This window comes from Ambystoma mexicanum, chromosome 6q (genome assembly GCF_040938575.1).
Source record: "Ambystoma mexicanum isolate Mex_15411 chromosome 6q, UKY_AmexF1_1, whole genome shotgun sequence".
NCBI lineage: Eukaryota > Metazoa > Chordata > Amphibia > Caudata > Ambystomatidae > Ambystoma > Ambystoma mexicanum.
In genome coordinates this window covers 1,234,414,943-1,234,428,855 of record NC_090937.1, presented here as the reverse complement: position 1 = coordinate 1,234,428,855, position 13,913 = coordinate 1,234,414,943, and positions in this window count along the sequence as shown.

Below are 13,913 nucleotides of genomic sequence, written 5' to 3'. Positions count from 1 at the left end.
TGAAAGGTCAAGTAAGATTAGCAATATCATTTAAGATGTGAATGGCCACTGTTTCAGTGCTACACCCAAGAGAAACACAGATTGGAGAGGTTCTAAAATGATTTGATCAGTAAGCCAAGTGTTTAACTGATATGAAACCACTCTCTCAATCAATTTGCTGAGGAGGGCAGCAAAGATACTGGTCTGTAATTAACCTGTCAATCTTTCTCCAAGTTAGCTTTCTGCTACAGAGGGGACACATGGCCAACTTTCAAAGTATCTGGAAAACAACCAGAGGAAAATCACAAATGAACAAGCTGTCTGTAAAATGGGAGAAGAATCAGGAGGTGTTCTTTAACTTTGATGACAGGTCACAAATCATCTCTATACAGAGTATATAGAGTAGGCTTCATTCTGGAAATTCAAACATTTGTCGCAAGTGGGAAGAGAGAAAGAATTCCAAGCATTTATGGTTTTACAGCTCAATTGGATTGTCTCAGTATGGTTATGTGGAATTTCAATCCTAATGTCCGAATTCTTGTTAAAAAAGAATAGAGCAAAATCCTGGAAAGATTGGTTTGCGACAGGAAGCTGTGAAGAGAATCAGATTCTTCATAACCTTTAACAATGGAAATACTGCTTTGTATTGATTACCAGCTGTCTCAATAAGTGAATTATAGTATTTGAACTGAGCCTCAGAAATCGATTTAGCATAACAGCAGCGCTGTTCTTTTAATTTGTTCAAGTTATCTGTTGTGGGTAAAGTATGCAATATATGTTCAGCCCATTGGACAATTTGTCATTGTGAGTTTAGAGACTCGAAAAACAAGCAGCTGAAGGTTTAGGATGAATAGAGTTTGCTTGAAATGGTGCAATGCTGTTATTCCTGTGTTTTGGAGCATGGTTGGATATCTCATCAACATAGTATTCATTTATCCATGGGGATGATGACATTCTCAAGAAGTGTAGAAAGAGCTGAATAATTAATTAGCTTAAAATCCCTAGAACGCTTGTCTTGACCTTGATAGGAAACGTAAGCCATAGTAATAGAAATACCAACAAGAGATGGTCATATCAGTCAATAGTCACTTCATCAACTGTTGGATTAAACTTAGAGGGGCACATGACCCAATCTAAGATATTCACTTTGCTATGAGTTGCTCAAATTCTGTAGAACATATAGGAGCTCAATACAATTAGCAAGGGAATAAAAGTGCCTGCAGTTAGGATTGCACCAGGGAATATTAAAATCAGCTATGAAAAAGTGTGCAGAGGACAGACATGCATTAGTCATGAAATCCATCAACTCAACAGTGCACATCTTGTTATTCCCAGGAGAATGGTAAAACACATAAGCGTGAATAGTTAATGAAGCATGTATACACATTATGCTACTTATATTTTCAATGTGTATTTTTGTGCTGTATATATTTATTGAGGGTAAAGAGTGTTTGACTTGAAATAGTCAATGGTGTTGTATTAAAAACGATGACAAACATAAGTGGGACTGTAAGTGATAAATTGGCCTGCAGATGTTGGGGAACACATGGAACCGAGAAATGAGACAGGAAAAAACAGGCCTATCACATCAGTCCAAAGGAACTGAATTTATAAAGGGCAGTACATAGTTAGACATCATTAAGGATGCAAGCAATGCAGATGTAGTCCGATGGTTCTACTCCCTCGTGATGAGGTGCAGACATTTAACATGACATTGAAGGGATTTCCAATGTTGCTCCCCGAGGAGATAGACGGAGCGGATGTGAGAAGAAGGACATGAAGGTCAGGAAATGTAGAGATTGGGCATAGTAGGGATTGTGTATTATACGTGTGGGCTCGAGGAGGAGAGTAGCAGGAAATGGTATCTTAGTAGAGGGATGCAAGCTCATGCATGGATTTGAAAAGAGGCATTTGAAGTTTAAAGAGAGAACATTGTTTCATGGAATGCCATCTGGCACGGGGAGGTGTTTGTAGTTGCCAATGAGCTGGGGAAACAGTGGAGGGTCTATGTGCAAATATGAGTACATTGTCAAGTGGGAAGAAGTAGGAGAGGAGGTGGCTAAGTAGAAAGCAGGCACAGTAATCAGGCAGCTGAGCAGCACGGTCTTCATGACGATTTTGGTAGGTATATTTCAGGAGGGAGCACATGTGCCTGATATTGATTAGGTTAATCCTGACCACAGTTGAGGAAACAGTAATAAATGGGTGGAGGTGAAGTTTTCTACGAAAACCTTACCACGTTGGTGCACATTAATGTTAATATTTAAAACACGCATGTGTCCCCGAAATCCAAAGCCCACTAGGCTTCTCCCAACTTGTAGTAGGCCCCACTCGCCAACAAGGACGCAACTTCCATGACATTTTTACATTTATGCCATCTCTTTTCACTGACACTGTTTAATCTGCACTGATCCTAATGGGATAAAGCTTTTCTGCCTACATGACCTCTCCTTTAGTAGCCCCTATGTTTCCTTTTTAATGTCTCTCCATTGGGATTTATTTAGATTGGCTTTTTTTGTATTGGTGGTAGTACTGTACATGTTCACCTTTTTTAAAATGTACAATTCACTCTTGTATATGATGAATGCTTTTATTTATTTTTCTATGACGCAGATTACTTTAGTAGTTGATCTTTATAGTGCCCCACTGCCTCCGGGTGATTTTGATCTTAGGAAATGAAAGAAATACAACACATAGATATGGATCCGAAATGTTATATCTTTTACAACTATCTCAATTAGGTATTACTTTCTTTAGCACTACCTAACGAGGCTTGTTTTAAGGAAATATTCATGACACTCCATCACTCGTATTGCAGAAGAAGTAGAGATAAAGGCACATGGTTCAACTCAGCATCTTCAATAGAACTTTTAACAAGAAAGCAAAGGACCTATGCATCTAAAATGTTAAATGTTCTTACTGAACTTATTTATTTGGACTAATATAATATTTTCCTATGGCAATGTGATACAAGAAAAGGTGATAGTTTCAGAAGAGCTCAAATCCACAACATTGCTGGATGTGCATGCAACTCTGTAATAATATTGCACACTTTTTTCAGGAGAAGATTAACAAAATAAAATGGGCATTTCTGAAAGATCCAGCAACAATCAGAGACTGTCATTTTACATGCTGGGACGTATGCTACCACCCAACAAGCTTTGATTAATGGCTTCCTCTTTCAGGCTTGAAATATGTTCACTTTTATAAAAAAAAAGGTTGACCCACTGGATTGACTTTGGACAAATACGCCTGACCAAAATATCTAAATCCAACCATCGACCACTATTGGTTGATTCTTTAGGAAGCTTATAAATATATCTGTGGGCTCAGGAAGATTGGATTTAGCATTACGCGTCATTCTGCTACCACTTTTGTAGATAAATGGGTGTTCTTGGCCAGGAGCTGCCTTTGCATCAGGAAACCCAAGTTACAGAATGATTCAGCCTGCTGATGCAAGTCACATTGTTTAATTATAATTTCTTTTCAAATTTCTTAACTTAGGAAGGATAATTTATGTGGGTATTTCATTTGCTCTCCCAATTGAAATACATTAATTTGTGTGTGGGTCACAGAAATACAATAACCACACATGTACCAAATTATTGATCAGAAAGTCTGTCCTTCACACAGTGAATACTAATTCTTCCAATTCTATGTGGGGAATGCGTGACTGGCAGTACTGGCACTTGTTTAATAGAGAACAGATCAGGATAGATCAGTAGCTACACTGTAAAGCAGTGGCAGGCGGCTCCAGGAGAGATTATCAGAGAGGATGTTATGAGTTTGTGCACAGGTCCATACAGATGATGACACCAGTTTAACTGGTGGGTACAATCTGCAGAAAATAGTGGAGTTAACATCTCTACTTGCTAAGGAGAGCATACCTGATTTCCACTACCTCCTGTTGTAGAGTCAGTAGCAAATTGGCCCACCTGCAGTCACTATTCATTCAAGTATGCTGACATTGGGAAATAACAATGTGTCATGAAGCCTACATCTGGTAAGAACTCAGAACTATACATCTATTATCTCAAAATATTCACACACAAAAAAGGACCTTTCTGCCATTGACTCATATTCTAACAGCAAGTGTTTGAACACCAAGCATCTGAATCTAGAGAAAAAGGCTATATTATTAATCTCAGCACTTATGTTCAGTGTTACCATGTGTGTGGCATATTTACAGAGCTGTCGTGTTGGGTGTGTGGATTTGGGGTTGCAGTTTTCGTTATAGGGCATTTTGACAGACGAGGATTTTGTTCTGCAGAGCACACGGTAGTGTTCTTTCAGGAAGTGGGACTCTGTGGAAACAAAGGCATATGTTGCAGAGCATAGGTCTGTAATGTTGGTTGTAGGGTTGTTGTGAAGGTGCCTCTGCTTCATTGAGGAAAATGAGGTAGAGAAAGTGTGATAGCTAGTCCTCTTTAAAAAATCATGCAGCATGAAAAGATATTCAAAACAAATAGGGTACGGACATGGGAGCATCCAAGAATTCTTGTTGCTTAGACTGGTATTTTATCTAAGACCAGTCCTTCTGATGGCTTTCATCCAGGAATTGTTTGACCAATCTCTAGACTCATGTTTTTGGGAAAAAAAACAGAATCTGCAGATTTGTAGCAACCACAGAACATTTGAGACAATTGGAATCCTTGATGACAAACAAGTGGGTTGCTCTCATTATTAAAGTAACTGATCAGCGAGTGCCTCTATAACTGATGAATTCAGAGGATGTTAAATATTATCATTATCTTGTTGCTACTATGTAGATCTTTCAACTGCCTTTGACAGCATTAACAAAATCTTTGTTATGGTATTTTTCCATAATTTCAGAATTACTGGAGCATCCTCCTGTAGATACAGGATTTCTTATCTTGGACAACCTAATACATAGCCATGGAGACCTTTGAGTACCTTTATTTATTTATGTATTTATTTATTTCATTTGTTATATGCGCCCAGGACCCGGAGGCTCACCAGCCACATGTGCATCCCTCTAGGAGTAGCTTTCTCAAACATTCTATTACACCTTTATTTAAAGCAACTCCTTGGTTGCTGCATTCTTTGTGCGTGACTTTATATGCATGCACCAATAGTACCCTGATCCTTCTTTACATTTATGTAATACCTACATTAAATTCCTCCTTTTCTCTGGGTATGAGCTTAGTCAAAGAGCTGATCATCAAACAATTTGCTAAAATTCAAAGTTGTTAAAAGAGAGATCTGGCCATGTGACTCAACTGGCAACATCTGTAATACTGCATTCTGGCCCTTGCCCCTTGGGCTATGTCCTGAGTCCTCTTATAAAATATATAATTTGGGGGCATATGCATTGACAACCAAAGAAGCCAGATTATTCTTTGGACATCTTTGGCACCTGACAAATTCCTTTATTTGTATTCCTCACACACAAAGTTTAAATAGGTAATCATGTTTTTCTTCAAAGCTTGATTGTTGTAAAATCCTCTACTTTAACTCCGGCGGTTAAGTTCTTAATCTTCCTGAACAGTTACTATAAAAAAGATCTGAGAATTAAAAATGTGCCCATAAGCATTCCTCTTGAACTGACCAGACATGCACAAATCACAGCAAAACCTGCACTTGCTGCCTGTCTCCGAGTAAATAACAATTAGAATGCTTTGTATTTTTCAGACTTCTTACCATCAGAAAGAACTGTCTTTAATATTAATATTTTTTAAAAGCACAATTAATTCCAAACTGTTCAGTCAGTCAAACTGATCCCTACATCCTCAAGACCTGCCTAGTCAAGTATGGCCCTATGCTGCTTTTCTGCCCAAGCATTGATATTGTGATACTCCCTCCCTGTGTATATATAAGGTAGGAGGAGGATCACTAGAATCGTAGGCAACTGCTGAACATCTTTCTAGTGCCCACCAAATATAATGCCTCTATAATATTTGGTGAAAAATAATCACATATAGGACATATAGACCATTTACGAGGGCCTCGATGCACATGGTCCTGCAAGAAAATAGGGCAGTGTGGATTCTGAGTGGGATAATGGAAAGCTAATGCATATCCTGAAGTGAATGTACATGCAGATAGGAAGTACTGAGGTTTGTTTTCTTTTCTGTTTCTAAGAGAATTATGTTAGTAACATTTGTATGTGTGTTTCATCTAGAAAAGGAGAGCAGATGAACAAGCAATTGAAATGACTTCCTGTGAGCCTAGGTTAGCTGCTGGTCTGTGATATTTGTGACACAACTAAGGATGTAAGCATTGGAATGTCTTTGGTAATGTTCTATTTTGTTGGCTGATCACTGCTTGTTAGGCAGAATCATATGCAGTACCCTTTTGGAACACCACACAATTAAGACTACAAGTGACAGTATAAATTCACCTTTGGTACAAGCCTGTACTACACAATAAAGTGGTAGCGATGGCTGAGCAGCCAGACATATCTCAAGAGTAAAGTGAGCAGTATCAATAGTTACATAAAGGACAGCAATTACTATGATTCAAACAAACACTGACTCAAGGTTTCTGAGTAAAAGAATATACACTTATTTGCACATCAGTTATAAAACATTTCACTATTATCAAGCAGTTGAAAAATCACAATCTTAATACACCACACCACACCCAATAGATTCTGGACATGTTAAGCTCAAAATGAAGTGTGAGCAAAATGGCACTCCAGTAATTTAAAAGGGAGGGAAAGACAAAGTTAGACAGAACTTGAGCAGCACCAACGAGTAAGTAAGCAGGGCAATCTAGAAAAAGTAACTACAGTGATTAAATCAAATCAGGAGGCCAGGGCTAAAGTCAATGGACCAAAGTCTTTGCAGAGGATCACACAGTTCAGAGTAGTTTGCAGTTAAGTCTTTGCCAAGAGTTCAGAACGAAGTTGGTTGGATGAAAAGTTACTTTCAAGAATAGAGAAGGACAAGCCCTCACATTGGCAAAACATTTCAAACACTTTTACTGCGGTCGGACGGAACAAACGACCGGATTTAAACAGGTCCTTAAATGGAGAAGAAGGGTGCAGCTGAGGTGAATGTTCCTGGCAGGTCCTGCAGGCTCATGGTTCCTGAAGCGACTGTCGGACTGACACGAAGTAGGAAGACTGGAGGGTACTGCACTGCCCAGAGAAGACACCAGCAGAGGAGCAAAGCAAGGAATAAAAGGTGTGCTCCTTAAAACCCAAGCTGGGTCCATCCTCCTGGCTATCGGGTTCACTGTAGCTCTGCACAGCAAATTCGACCAGAGAAGGGAGGCCTGGATTGCAGTTTGGCAAACTGGTTGTTCCCACCAGCTCAAGGGGAGAAGATTCCTTGCAGATCTTCCCTGTCGTCGAAGTTTGGAGATTCTGACCCGCAGCAGGGCTTCACCGGGAGGTTCAGTCATGGTAGAGGTCCTCTTCTGCCAGCTTCTCTTCGGTTCTCTCGATCCAGTGGCGGCTCTGCCTTCTCAGTCCCAGAGACCTGCTTTTTATGCAGTTTTCCCCCATTTACACAGCCTGGCTGTCAATCACACAGCAGGGTGGCTGCCCCGGCTGGACAGTCACCACAGCCAATCACACAGAGTGTGACATGGGTCTCCAAGGAGACCCTGTGCATGGAGTCTCAAACCCCTCCCTCACATCCTGTCCACCTACAGACATTCAGGCGCCTAAGGAGGGCTTCTAGCCTAAAACAATACTAAGGCTATTTAAAATACCCGCAGTAGGAAAAATAGGGTAGAGACCACTGCGACCAGCCAAATCTTGATGAACGGGGAACAAAATAATATTCCATGAGAAACAGACAAAAAGGGATAACTATTAACCCTTTCCAGAACTCTATGTAAGATAGTTTGTACTGGGTCTGTGGATTTAAAAAGACTAATAACGTCAATGGCAACTTTACATGTTCTGGGAGACAGTAGTCAGTCCCAGAAAATGGAGTTTACAGTGGGAAGTCTGAAAAAGACAACCCTGTGTCCCTGCACTGAAGGTGCTGTGTAACACACAGTAAAAAGATGATGCCTATGGAGTAGGTGAGTCTCCACAGTCTATGAACGCACAAATGTTAAACAAACACAGAAAATACTTGTAAGAGTGGGAAAAAAGGCTCAGACTCTTACCAGGTGAAAAAGAATGAACCCTAGAAATCCAGCAAAGTTGCTGAGGGACTCAGTAGCTAAGGAAAATTAGACATTTTTTAGAATTCTCCCCAAACGCTCGCGTCTCCCCCAGACTAAGGTACAGGCGGATTTAATCCACTCCTGGATGAATCTCTTCACTGTAATCAGTTAAACACATACTAGAGAGACCAACAACATTTTGGTGGTGACAACCTGCTCTGTGCTCAATGGTGGAATCAAACTCTTGCAGGCAGATTGACCATTTTAGAAGCTTTGGGTTTTCCCCTTTCATTTGCATTAACAATCTCAAAGTTTGGGGGTCTGTTTGAATCACAAAAGTAGTTCCATACAAGTATGGTCTAAACTTCTTCAAAGACCACACAACGGCAAAACATTCACACTTTATGGTTGCCCACCTTGTTTTTGGTTCCTTCAGTTTCCTACAGATGAAGCAAATGGGGTGATCCCTACCTTTCTCATCCAGTTGACTAAGGACTGAGCCTATACCTGTATTGGATTCTTCTGCCTGCACAATGAAGGGCTGGTGATAATCAGGAGCTCTTAGGACTGGAGCTTGACAAAGGGCTTTCTTCAGGTTTACAAAGGCTTGAGTGCACTCCTCATTTCATATAACCTTTTTAGGGAATTTTGGAGATGAGATCATGTTCAAGGGAGAAGCTATGGACCCATAGTTCTCTATGAAATTCCTGTAGTACCCAGTGAGACCTAGGAAGGCTCTCACTTGGGTTTGAGAAGTAGGGGTGGTCTAGTTTTATACAGCTTGTACTTTGCTAGGCAATATCCTTATTTCACAACCTCCTACCTCATGACTAAGGTAGACCACTTTTCTCTGACCAATTTGACATGTTGTTGCCTTTATGGTCAGATGGGCCTGCTCAAGAGCCTGCAAAACATATCCTAAGTGATCAACATGTTCTTTCCAAGTAGGGCTGAACACTGCAATGTCATTCAGGTATGACATGCAGAGGTCCTCCATTCCATTCAGAACTTGATTGACCATCGTTTGGAATGTAGCAGGTGCATTCTATAATCCAAAAGGCATAACTTTAAACTGGTAGAGGCCTGCCGGGGTTGAGAATGCAGTTTTCTGCTTGGCATGGTCTGTCAGGGCTATTTGCCAATAGCCTGACGTCAGATCAAATGTAATGAGGTACTTGGCTGAACCAAGTTTATCCACCAGTTCATCTTTCCTTGGCAAAGGATGGGCATCAGTCTTGGTGACTGCATTTTGAGCTCTATAGTCCACACAGAATCTCAACTCCTTGGATCCTGCCTTTGGTACTAGAACAACTGGACTAGACCATGGACTTGTAGAGGGCTCTATAACCCCAAGATCAAGCATCTTGTTGACCTCTCCTTTGATGTGGGATATCACATGTTCTGACATTCTGTAACCTCTGCTTTTCACAGGTAAAGAGTCACCAGTGAGAATATGCAGCTGGCCCCAAGGGGTCAAGCCTGGTGAAAGTGAAAACAGGGAGTCAAACTGATTTAACAGAACTTTGCACTCCTCCTGTTGTTCAGATGTCAGTTGAGAAGAGAGATTGACTCCTTCTATTTTCTCATCCAAAGGTTGGCCTCTGAGGAGGTCAGGTAGAGGCTCACTCTCCTCCTTCTCTTGAGCTGAAGCTAGATGCAAAGCTCCTACTTCTGGTCTTGAGACATATGCCTTCAAACGGTTGGTATGAAATACTCTGGAAGCCTCCTTAGGTCTGCCTAAGTCCACCAAATAGTTCACCTCTCCAAGTTTGCCCACAACCTTGAAGGGTCCTATCCATTTGTCCTTCAAGGCCCTCTGCCTTGTTGGTACCATAACTAGTACAAGCTGGTCTTGAGTAAATTCAACCATGCTGACCTTCTGGTCATGCCAGTGTTTGACCAGAGCCTCTCCTGCTTTTAAGTTATCACTAGCATCTGCCATCATTTGTGACATTCTCCTCTGGAGACCTATCACATAGCCAGTCACTCTGACTGGCTTGTGGGAAGGAGCACACTCCAACCCCTCCTTAATCAGGGTCAATGGACCGCTGACAGCATGACCATATGTTAGGGAGAATTATCAAGAATGGCTAATTTCCCTTACCTACTGAGTCCCTCAGCAGCTTTGCTGGATTTCTAGGATTTATTTTTTTCACCTAGTAAGAGTGTGAACCCTTTTTCCCACTCTTACATGTGTTTTGCTGTTTGTGTTTAACATTTACTTGTTTTCATAGACTGTGGAGCCTCACCTACTCCATAGGCATCATCTTTTTATTGTGTGTTACACAGCACCTTCAGAGCAGTGACACAAGGTTGTCTTTTAGACTTCCCAACTCAGACTCCATTTTCTGGGATTGACTGCTGTCTCCCAGAAAATGTAAAGTTGCCATTAACTTTATTAGTCTTCTAAAAATCCACACACCCAGTACACCTTATCTTGCATAGAGTACTGAAAAGGGTTAATACTTATCCCTTGTTGTCTGTTTCTCTTGGAGCATTGTTTCGCTCCCTTTTCATCAAGACTTGGCTGGTGGCAGTGGTAACTACCCTATTTTTCCTACCGCGGTTATTGTAAATAACCTTGGTATTGTTTTAGGCTATCTTGGTAGCCTCGAACTTAAACCCACCGGACCATATACGTTTTTATACGGTTCCGGCTGGGTTTATTCACAATTTCTTTTTGAAAATGTGTTTCTCGTGTTTTACTCCACGCGCCAAACCAGGTGGGACCAACCAGTTCGCCCAAACTGCAAGCCAGGACTCCCTCCTCTAGTCGAATTTGCTGTACAGAGCTACAGTGAACCGGATAGCCAGGAAGGTCAGAACCTGCTTGGGTTTTAAGGAGCGCACATTTTATTTGTTACTTCGCTCTGCTGCTGGTTTCTTTCCTGGGCAGTGCAGGACCCTCCAGTCTTCCTACTTCGTGTCAGTCCGACAGTCACTTCAGGAACCGCTAGCCTGTAGGAACCGCCTGGAACATCCGCCTCAGCTACAGCTTCTTCTCCATTTAAAGGTACTGTGCAAATCCGGTTGTTCGTTTCGTCCAGCTGCGGTGAAGGTGTGTGAAACCTTTCACCAATCTGAGGGCTTGTCTTTCTCTATTCTTCAAACTAACTTTTCTGCAGACCAACTTTGTCCGGGACTATTGGCAAAGACTTAACTGCAAACTTCCCTGAACTGTGTGATCTTGAGGAAAAGAGTTTTGTCCGATTGACTTTGCCATTAAGCCTTTTTGATTTGATGCCATCACTGCCGGTCAAGTGGCACAGCGAGTAGAGCGCTCGCTTTGACACCCGTGCAGAGCCTGCTATCGCAGGTTCGAATCCCGGCAGGGCCAAACTCAGCCTTTCATCCTTCCGAGGTCGATAAATGAGCACCACACACCGTGGGTAATAATAAGCAGCGCTCAGATACCTGAGGGTTCGTAGCGCTATATAAATGCCAAATTATTATTATTACTGTAGTTCCTCTTTCTAGATTGCCCTGCTTACTTACCTGTTGGTGCTGCTCAATTTTTACCTAACTTTGTCTTTCCCTCCCTATTTAAATTACTGGAGTGACATTTTGCTCATAGTTCATTTAACTTGTCCAGAATCTATTGGGAGTGTTGTGGTGTATTAAGAGTGTGATTTTTCAACTGCTTTACTTTAGTGAGATGTTATATAACTAATGTGTAAATAAATGTATATTCATTTACTCAGAAACCTTGAGTCAGTGTTTGTTTGAATCATAGTAATTGCTGTCCTTTGTGTAACTATTGATACTCCTCCCTTGCTCTTGAGATAAGTCTGGCTGCTCAGCCATCGCTACCACTTTACTGTGTAGTACAGGCTTGTACCAAAGGTGATTGTGTACTGTCACTTGTAGTCTTAATTGTGTGTGGTGTTCCCAAAGGTTACTGCATATAATTCTGCCTAACACTGGTGTACAGCAGTAGGATCAAGTATAGTAATAACACTTAGAGTGCTGCTATTACATTGGATCAACTAACCACAAGACTAACATCACTAAAAAGCAATATTCATCATGTCTGATATGGAAAGCTACAGTCAGGAGACCCTCCTTAGTCACACTGTGGTTATCTAAAAAATCTCTGTAGAGACAGGAATCTCTCTGTTAAAGGCAAAAAGTCTGAATTGATTGAAATATTGTTAGAGAAACAAAGTTTGGAGGGTGGGTCTGAAATACCTATCCCCTCGGCAAATGTGTAAAATGATGAGGATGATAATGTGTCTATTATTGATAAGTTAGATGAAACAGGTGTGTCCCACAATGTAGGCCTCACTGCTCCTTTACCTGCTCAGCAACTTCAATCTTTGTCCACTGGGACCCCTACAGTTCCTACACTCAGTGCTGAATTAATTGCTCTAGAAAAGATGAGGCTTGAATTGGAATTTAAACGTTTAAATGCTCAAACTGAACAAAAGCATCAAGTACTTAAGCTCAGAGAAATGGAGATGAACCATGCCTTAGAAATGAAAAAGTTGTCTATTGAGAATGCTTCTCTCCAAGAGTCTTCTAGGTCTTCCAGTCCTAAGAGACCCCATATGCCTAAAGAAATTGTGGGTATGTATGAGGATACGCTTGATATTTTGGATTGGTTGGCAATGTTTGAATATAATCATGGGATTCAAGACATTACAGGGAATTAGTTGCTTCTTTGGCTCTTCTATAGGCTACCCACTATTGAATCTGATGTTGTGATGGAGTTGGTGGAGGTGGATAGGATGGATTATGAGTGTGTGAAGTTAGCTTTAATTGCAAGATTTGGCAAGACCCCTTCCCAGTACCTTAAGAGGTTTAGGACCCTCAAAAAGCATGATGGTACGCCTTGGGCTACCTGGATATGTGAATGTTTGAAAAACTTAGATGGTTGGGTTAAGGGTTACATAGTAAACACTTATGAAGGAATGAGAAATCTTGATATATTGGAGTCAATCTATGATGCCTGCTCTCCTGAGCTCAGACAGCACTTGGCTGATTCTAAGGAGATAGATCCAAAGAAGTTAGCTAAGGCAGCTGACTTGTGAGTTGCCAACAGAGCTACTCACAAGAATTCTGGGGAAACTCAGAAGAAGGATGAGGGAAAGCAGCCAAAGAAAGATAACAACGATAATTCTAATACCTCCAATTCACAAGAGAGCAACAAACAGCAACATAAGGGTAAACCACAAGGGGAACCAAATCAGGCTAGTGCACCCTCTGGTCCCAAACCAGATGGAGGTCAGAACAAACCCCCAGTCATCAAGACATTTGGGAAATGTTATGTTTGTGGGTCAACTGACCACGTGAAAGGGGATCCCAGATGTAAGGGTAAGCCTTCAAGCGTCCACACTGTCTCCTTAGCCTTCTCCCCAGAGGAAGAGGTACGTATGACAAGTGGAAACTTTCACCTATTGGCTGATGAACCCATGGGAGTCTCAGCTAGTGTTTCTTTAGTGTGCCTGGGCTTGTGGGAACAACAGAATTTAGATGTCTATAATTCCATCCCAGATAGTACTAAAGAGTATTACAAAGATAGTGTTCTTGTGAATGGACAGGAAACCCCTGCCATCAAAGACACTGGAGCCAGCATAACTGTGGTGGATGACTCATTTTTCAAGGTGAGGATGTTGCTAAGGCACCCAAATGCCTCACCAAGTTAGCTGGAGGCCCTGTGCAAATGCTTCCCCAGTTACCAGCTCTCATCCAGTGTAATGATATGACTGTCCAAATACCTGTTAGTGTGCAGAGTGAAGTGACTGGGAGAGTTCTGTTGGGTAATAACCTGAAAACTCTTGAAGTTGTGTCAAGTACCCCCAGGCCTCCAAGTAAGAGGAAACAGGAGCTCACTAGGTCTGCAAGGGAGA